Raw genomic sequence first — 9,110 nt, forward strand, 5'->3', positions numbered from 1 at the left:
GGCCATAAAGGCTCTTGTACACTTTCCTTGGGAATGCACAAGTGCTGCAGGTAAAAAGATTTCAATACCTTCATTTGATATCTGTGTGCACTGAAAATACCATCTGGAGGTGGCTGCCAAAGAAGTCAGTGAGAGCTGCTATTTGAAGGGTGTGAGTGAAAAGTAATGTCACCGTAACTTCCAACCAAGTAGGGGAGGTAGCCTGGGGATATATCCTGTGCACATCCTGTTCTTCCTTCCATACTCTGCATGGGGATTGATATCCCTGCTAACTGTGCATCCAGCCTTTCCCTTGGCATGGTGTCCCCACCTCTCCTGCTTTGAGGGACAGCAGCTTCAGGTACAGCAGCTACAGCATCTTGGTAGCTTAGGGAGGCTGGGGAAGACATTGGGAAGTAAAAACCTTAAAGGAATGTTAACCTTAAAATCACTCTCTTCTTGCCTGTCTTCAAATCATCCCAGAGCAATTTTTTTTTACATCAGTAAAAACAAGGAAGGATGTTGGCTCTGAACTGTACAAGCACTACTTAATACAAGCACAGCTTGGCCAGCAGCGCCTGCTCTATGGCCTGCCTTGGCAGCACCCTCCTGGCTGTGTGTGGACACCCAGGGAGCTGCTGCAGGAGCTCTGGCAGCTCTGGCAGGCTGCAGCTGCCCCAGGATCCCAGCCCCCGGCACAGCCCCACACGCTGTGCGCTCCCAGATGTGACAGGAGGCACGGTGCTCCCTGCACAGCTGGGCTGAGTGACTAACCCTGGCTGTGCACCCACACACGGATGTCAGGAGAGCAGCCAATAGCTCAGAGTGACTCTCCTTGTCTCTGTGTGCACGTCAGCCACAACAGTGGCAAACCCAACAATGGGCAAGGAAGCAATCAAAGGAAAACCCAACTTCAGACTAGGAGCAACTGATGTAAAATGGGATGTGTAACTCCTATTTCCAGGGAAAGGAATCATCGATATTAGCTTGCTCATTTTAAAACAAATGAATCATTAGATGACAAAGCCCATAAATTGATTCATAAACAGCTGTCATCTGAATATGAAAACTCTGAGATTAATCTGTCTGAAAAATTGCAGTTCAATTGTGAATGGAAATAACAGCTAAAATCCAGCATTCATCTTGGCCAGGATGAATTTTACAAAATAAACTTCAGAGTACACTTCAAAGTTCTATCCATCCTTGCATGTATAATATGTGTATGCTGTCTGGCCACCTGGATTTCAGTTAATTCGTTAATATCACTAATTGCAATGACTTTGGCTTTCTGGTGTTTGAGGGGAAGGCTTCTATCACTGTTTGCTTGCTGAGTTTTTGGTTGTTTTTCCAAGGTACTTGTTGGCTGTGGTGCAGTGACTCAAGGCATGGGATTACTCAGAATGAGCCCTCAATACTTATGGCAATAAAGTCTGGCACGCATATTTTTGTTATTTTTCCCCACAGTGAAGCACTCCTAGACAAAGGTATGGGTTTGGGATTGGTTGCACTTGCTGAGGTAATGGATGCCATGGGACCTGCTTTGAAGAAGACTGAAGAGGTTTGTAACTTGAGTTTTGTGGTAGGCAGGTGATGGGCAGTCTGGTGGGACTCAGGGAGACTGCCACCCTGCCAGGGAGTGAAATGGGGAGCTGGGAACTACCGTGAGATGGGGAAGTCCTAGGGGAAAGGAAAATGAAGGAGCCTATGGAAAAAATAAGCTATAGGGTTATGAGGATTGGCTGAGGAAGGAGAACGTGAGCTTTGAATTTCAAGAAAGGAGGCAGCGATTAAGAAGCATTGGGGAAAGGAAACACAGCTCTGGAGCACATGGCTAGGAGCCACAGTGAGATACAAAGGAAAAGTAGTCCAGAGGACAGAGCTTGGCATGAGGAGCTGGGGAAAGATTTAGAAACAGGCCAGGAACCTGTGCCTGACAGCAGGGGAAGGGAAAACAACAGGGTGGGGACAAAGGAGAGGAGACGAGACAGGCTGGGGGTGGAGGGTGGGGCAGCCAAGAGAAAGGAAGATGAGTCTGTGCCTATTTCAGTGTCCTCCTGGTTCTCACTCCTGGGTCTGGCATTACACAGCCTTTCCCTTCATCTGCTGTCAGGAGACACTGTCATCCCCCGATAACGTGCACACATGGACTCCTACACAGCAGACAACCTGCCACAGGGACAACCCTTCACTGTTTGGGACACAGAGTCACTGTGGCCTGCGGCAAAGCCGGTGGGCCCAGCTTTATCTCCGGTGTCAGCTGACAGCCCCCACAGGGGATGGGTAGGGAATCTGTGAGTGTTAGATCAACAAGATGAACAGCCCACAAAGGTTTCAGAGCAAACATTCAGACTCCTAATGACACTCATAACTCTTGCCTTTCATTCTTAAGTCCCAGTTGCTTGGAGTTTTCACCTTCATCATTCTTTTTAAGGTACAGCTGGTTTTTCCCTAGAAAAGTCTTCCCAAATGCCATGTGAAGTATGTGACGGCTGGAATTCATGGCAGTATGAGTTCAGCAGTTAAACAAGGCAGAGGTCAGTAGCTGGCCAATTCATGTCAGAGTGAACTTCCTCTTTAGCATTTGCTGGGCGCGCTTGGAGCAGGTAATGCAACTTCTACAGAGAAAAACAATCAAGACTGCACTTGATAAAAGTAATGAGGCTATAACAACGTGGCTTATGCAGGCATTCGTCCTCTATTTTTTCCTGAGGAGGAAAAGGATATAAATTGTGATTCTTATGTAATGAGTATTGCTTTTGCATAAAAGGAGACAAAACACTGAGCAATTTAACCTCTCAGATGCTTGGAAGTTAATGATTGCAGGTCAGCTTTGAGATAATAGCCTGGGCAGTGTTGGGAAAGTCATTTTCTGGCAGATAACAGATTCCATTTTGGCATGTGGACAGTGGATTACAGTCCTTTAACCACCACGAAGCGCTGCGCTAAGCTCTGGTCTCTCCAAGAAACAAACAAGATTTCACAAGAGCCAGCTGGCTTCAGTTGCACTTACAGTACTTGTAGCTTCAGATATCGTGGGAGATGCAGTCATGGTGAACTTAAAGACATATAGGGATGCTTTCCTAGCTGAGAAAGGGGGGATTGCAGAACGTGTCTGTCCCAAGCTGGTCACTGCATGGATGGATGCATTGGGGTGTGGTGGAGCAATAACTGCATCCACCCCAGCACTGAACACTGCCTCAGGCTCATTTGGGAGAGTTCTCCCTCCCTAGAAATAAAAGCTAACACAGCACAAGGGACCACATCATTTCTTTGCACTTCCAAAGGCATTCCAGGGCTTGTCTGTCCTTTCTCAGATGCTGCTGTGCCGATACCCTGTACAGGGAGCTGTCTCTGCAAGGGCTTAATGTGTTCACTGTGCCACTGGAACTGTCTTTGTGTTCTGCATGTGATGCTTGGTCTGTGACCTGCTGCTGCAGGGTGTTATGCTCTGGGGAACCCTTTAGTGGGGCCTAGGTTTGGGGATCCATGGAAACAGTCCTGAAACAAAAAGAAAACAAATGGGAGAGTTGTGACATTCCTTCTGGAATACTATCAGCACAGATTGTTACCAAGAGAGAGAGGTTTGGGATTGTTTCTTTAGTCTTGCTTTTCCTACCTGCCAGCTAATACATCCTACAGAAATGACGCAGAGCAAGATTTTGGTTGTGCAAGTGGTAGAAATTAAATTCATGATGTAGTAAAATAATTCTTTTTCTTTGTAATGTCCCGCTGATCTCATCTCTCCTTGCCCTTCAGTGTGACATGATGAAAGCTGCATGATGTGGTAACTGCTGTTCCTTGGGAACAGTCTGTCTTTGCTGTATTCCTCCATGAGGTTACTTTGGCTTTGTACTATAACATACCAGGGAATGGAAAGAGTATTTTCCTCACTTCCACCTATATTTCTATTTCCAGCTGTAGTCCTGTGAATAATGTAACATTCTCCAGAATTAGCCCATGTGGAAGTTATTCTATGTGGAAGTAATTCTATAACCTGTATAAGAATCTAATTTAAAAGAGGATAAAGACAAATCTGTAACAAAATTTCCACTATTTCATGATCACTTGCTAGGAGAGACAGTGAAAGAGACATTTTTGACTTGCAAGGGGTTTGTAGTTGATGTGGAAATATTTAGAGCTGAAATTATTGCAGGCAGACTTGTTGCAAGCAGCCGTGCTTGAGCTTTCCAACCTTAACTATTCTGTGTTTATGTGAAGATCTGCTTCCTAACAATTTGTGTGTGCTCTGATCAAATGGGGTAATGGGTTTCTGAAATTACAACAACCACACAGGCAGGCACAGGCTGTATCTGCCCCACAAACACTGATTTCCCCCAAACACAGGGAAAAAGATCTCCCTCTAATCTCTGAGCATGTGTTCAAGCACTTCCAGTGCAAAAGCAGTTGCTTTACCCTGTAGCAATACAACAAAATGTGTCCTGAGTCCTGAGCAGGGGCCAAGTTACTTTGGGACACTTTCTGCTGCCCTTTCAGTGACATGGGATCAGGAGAGATAAATAATTAAACCATGATCTTATGGTTACAATGCAATGCTATGAGAAAGAGATGTGATTTTATGTTTCTTCCCATTAAGGAATCTCTCAACAAGTCGATTTCTTTGAAATCCAATATTAACCAATATTGTTTGAGTTCATGATGTTTGATTGCAGAGTATTTTTGAAAACTTTTTTTTTAATGTATATCATCAATCTTTATACTGACATTGTTTATTTTCTTAGCCTGGAGTAATTTTGCTAATTTAGATGGTTTGCTCTATGTGATGTGCATACAGAAGGACAGAGAGGTTGTGCATATGTGTTTGTGTGTATATTAGAGAGAGGGAGAGGGGTGATTTTGCTAATTCTGAACTGTAACCCCCATAAATATTTGTACTTAAGACATTATTTCTCATTTCTCATAAGCTGAGGTCACTACTCCATCTCTTAGAATTGCAACAGCTGCCAGTGCTTCTAGATAGTTCAGATCTTTTTCCAAGTGCAATTATTCTGGACTACAGAAAATTTGATTTACTTCCAATTTAGACCTCACTGGATTGTTTGGTCTCTTATTTTCAGCCATGCTGGGCTGCTGTGTTTCCAACATTTGTAAAGACAACCCAAAACAAAGTTTTGGCCATCTGTGGCATTATCAGATTAAGCATATGTTGAGAAAATTTTATTTGGAAAGACATAAACAAGTGTCCACTGGTACTTTAGAGGAATAAAGTACTCCTTTGAACTGGAACGGAGACTGTAAGAGGTTTGTAATAGGGAGGAGATTTTTGTTTCTATTGTTGATGTAATGTCTTTCTACTATTTGCACCAGAAGAAGAAAAAAAATGAGGAGGGAAGAAATAAGCTTTTGTTTACAAGAAATATTGAAGGGTCTTAAAGTCTTCAGAAAGGTAAATGAAAAGCTGAACTTCTGTTACAGGTGTTTTTAAAAGAGTGACCATGCAAGTAGATTTTCCCAGGCACTTAATATCCATATATACTTCAAGCAGAGAAACTTTGCCTCAAAACTGCACCTACAAAAGCAGGTGGGCAAAAACTGAAGCTACTTTTTATAGCAACTAATTTGTAGAAGGAAAATTCAGTTATAGCCAGATTTGTGGCTGTTTGCTTCCATCATACAAGGCAGGAATCTTCCCAAATTTAAACTCAAGCAGTTAATGTACTTTAAGTTTTTACATTTCCTGTGACAAGTGAGTGTGAGAATTTGTGGGAGACCTTTGGTGTCAATATTCAGTGCTGGAGAAACGAGATGGATGATTTCTTTCCACTGTTAGCTGAGTGCTAGACAACACAGGAACAGCTTCAGAAGGGACACAGCCCATCCATCTCTTTTTGGCTAATTGCTTCTTGGATATGCACCAAAGAGAGGGACTGGGAAGCCAAGAGCCCCAGGGAGTGGAGAAGCTCTGTGCTGGAGTGGAGGCCTGGGCTGATGTTCCGTTTCCAGCAGCTGGAAGCGTTCCCTGCGCCAGAGACACAAACCACCCGCTGAGGTGTCCTCATGGTGGAAGATGGATGAGCCTGAGTATTCCTGGGTGTCTTTGCTTTCCCGTAGTTCTACTTGCTTTTCAAAAGTGAGGGGCTGTTTGTTTGTTTGTTCGTTTGATTTTAATTCTATCATAAGTGCTTTTCAAACACTACTTTCATTATTCCAGTGTGAGCAAACTGGAGATGTTATCCTGATAAACTATCAAGGACATATGGCTTGAAACTCTTTGAAAAGCAGTTTCTGTGGGAGGGGATTGACATTTCCTGGGCTCATCATATGGCAGGATTTGTAGTAGTAACTGCTGGAAAACCAGGAAAGGTGTTGCCCCTTGGATTAAAAACCAAAAACTCATGGATCAACCTGATGGAGTTTCTTACTCTTAATTTAAAATTATCTCAAAAATTACTCTTGGATTTTTCAGGGTTTTCCTGTAACCACACTAACAATATAATTTAGGTCTGAAATGTGTTTACTCTGGAGTTTTTTTCCCAGATGTTCTTGCTGAGAGTCTCTAGAAATTGAAGAATTATATATTGAATAAATGAGATGATTAGATGAGCAGATGAGTGCCTTGTGTTTAGTATGACCTCTGTGTGTGAGAGCAGCTTTTTCTCTGTAAGAGGTAAGGCATTCCTGTGAGGAACAGGAAATTGGACTCAGATGATTCTTAAGGGTCCCTTCCAGCTTGAGATGTTCTCTGATTCCATTAAAAATTGTAGCTGGTTACAAAACAGGGCAGGACAAACAGAGAATGGCAGCAGTTCAGATAAATGGAACAGGTTAGAGAAAAGGTCTCTAGGAGGTACGTTTGAAGTAGCAGGAAGGTGGGGTCTAAGGCATTGTAACATGGAGTGTCTTACACAGGCCAAGAGAAGACCTGTGGAGGGGTTGGATAACTGATGGTCTGGGTGGAGGGGAAGCAGCCATATGGGTGTGATTGTGTGGAAGATCTGAGTTGAGGAAGGGTGGTGGAAGAGGCCACAAGAAAGGAAAATGCTACTGCCAGAATTGCTTTAGTCTATGTTCAAGAGCAATATTAATGACCATATTAAGAGGCTGGACTGCAGAAGAAAGTAGAGTGGAGAAAAGAAAACAGGCGTGTTTTCCATTTGAAGAAGAGAAAGGAAAATATATTTAAAAATATAGACGGTTGGCAGATACTGAGGTGAGTGTAGATTGCTTAGGGAATAGAACTTTCATTTTAGCTCTGTTATCTTTTAGTTGTAGGCCCCACATACACAATTCCCAGTGACAAGCTTCTAAAGAGTTCTCAAGCCTCACAATTTTATTGGTGCGCTGGATTTTACTGATTTTCAAAAGGATCATTTGATAAGGATTTTAAGCTGGTTGCCATACCTACCCTGCCACCACTGGGTTTGGCCCACTCATGGAGATCAGGGCTCCAAAGACTGAGAAATACCAGGACTGTGTCCTGTAAAACTTGGTGTCTACTCTGCAGCTGTGACAGGGCATCCAGCTGAGAGCTGTGAGGGCTGCCGTGTGTGCAGGGAATGTAAAGTTCCAGGAATGGCTGAGTGGAACCATGGATGTTTAGTCTTAGGAAAGTTTTTTTGATTTTAAGCATTTTGAGATTGTTTTTTAAAGAACGTATTAGAGTTTTTAAAATGACATTTTCACCCCTTCCCTTCATCTACTTGAAGTCAGCTTCATCTTCTCTTCATCTGCCTTCCAAGAAAGACACAAGGACTTCAGAAGGCTCCATAGTGCAAGGACACAGAATGCCCTGAATGGAGCTTCTGTTGCAGGGGAGGAGCAAGAGGAAACAAGGAGGGTCTTCACTGTTGGCTGTGACCATCCAGAGCTCTCAGGTACGGTGATAATGTGGGATTTCCATGAGAAGGAGCAGAGAGTGTTTTGAAGTGGATGGGTGGCTGGGGGACCTAGGGAAGGGGGGATGCTCACGGAGCAGCAGGGCTGCGATGCCCATTTGGCAGCAGATGCCTGCCCTGGGCTGTGCCTGTGGCACTGAGGGGAGCAGCTCACATGGGGTGAACCTGTGCCTGGGCTGGGCCGTGCTCTGCCTGCTCCCTTCATCATGAGGGTGTGGGAAGCAGTGTAATTGCCTCTGATTCTGGTAAAGAACTAAAATTTATGGCTTGCCAGAGGTCAGAGCTGGGAAGGGAAGTTAAGCAGAAACAAAATATCCTTGACGTACTTGCTAGCAAAGTGAATACTGCAAACTGCGTGAGCTGGACGCTGTGTCTGCCTTGGCGTTGGTTTGTTCCTGTGGGTTGCTGCATATTGGCTCTGTGAAAAGCCCAGTGTTTGCAGTTCCACCTGGGACTGTCCAGGGCTGCTTGTGCTGCCTTTGAAGCCAGAGAGCTTCCCAAGCTCCAGGCATGAGCAGCTAGCCTGCTGTTACATAGGAGATAAGGGGCGCAAAGCATGTTTTGGGAAACAAACCTTTTCATCCTGGTTTGTTGTCAGCCTCAGGCACAAACTGCATTTGATGGGTCACTATACTTTATAAACTCTGTCCTTTTGTTTTATTAGAGGGGGAAGGCCTATACCAGAATTTTCACCTGTTGCCTTTTGTTATCATTTTGCTCCTGTTGGCTGGGAGGAGAACTGGTCTCTGGTGAATGCAATGGAACAAAACGGTTACCACAGATTTATTTTAAACACATGTGTCATCATATTGTGATTTAAACAATTTAGTGTGGTGCACAACATCTTCTAATCTAAAATAACTCTCCAGTTACTTTTTTTATAAGACCAGAGGAAAAGATGTCCGACCGATGTTCGCTGCATCCCGTTTCCAGCGCTGCTGCAGCGATGCTCAGCCGGACAGAGCCCCGCGCTCCAGGCCGGGGTCCCTCGGCGCGGGGACCCGCTGCCGCCCCTGCCCGGTCCCCCGGGCTGTCCGGCCCGGCTGTGCCGGCGCAGGGAGCGGCCCCCGGCGCGGCGCGGGGGCGGTCGGGGGCGGGGCGCGGCGGGGGCAGCCCGGTGCCGGCGGGGAGCCCGTCCCCGGCGTGCTGGGCTCTGCCGCCTGTCTTGCTTCCCGCTCTCCCGAGCCGGCAGCACCGTTGCGCAGCTCCCGCGGACCGGCCGGGACGGGACGTGTCGGGACTCAGCGGGGCTCGGGGCTTGCGAGGCGAGGCGAGGCT

Source organism: Camarhynchus parvulus, chromosome 4 (genome assembly GCF_901933205.1).
Source record: "Camarhynchus parvulus chromosome 4, STF_HiC, whole genome shotgun sequence".
NCBI lineage: Eukaryota > Metazoa > Chordata > Aves > Passeriformes > Thraupidae > Camarhynchus > Camarhynchus parvulus.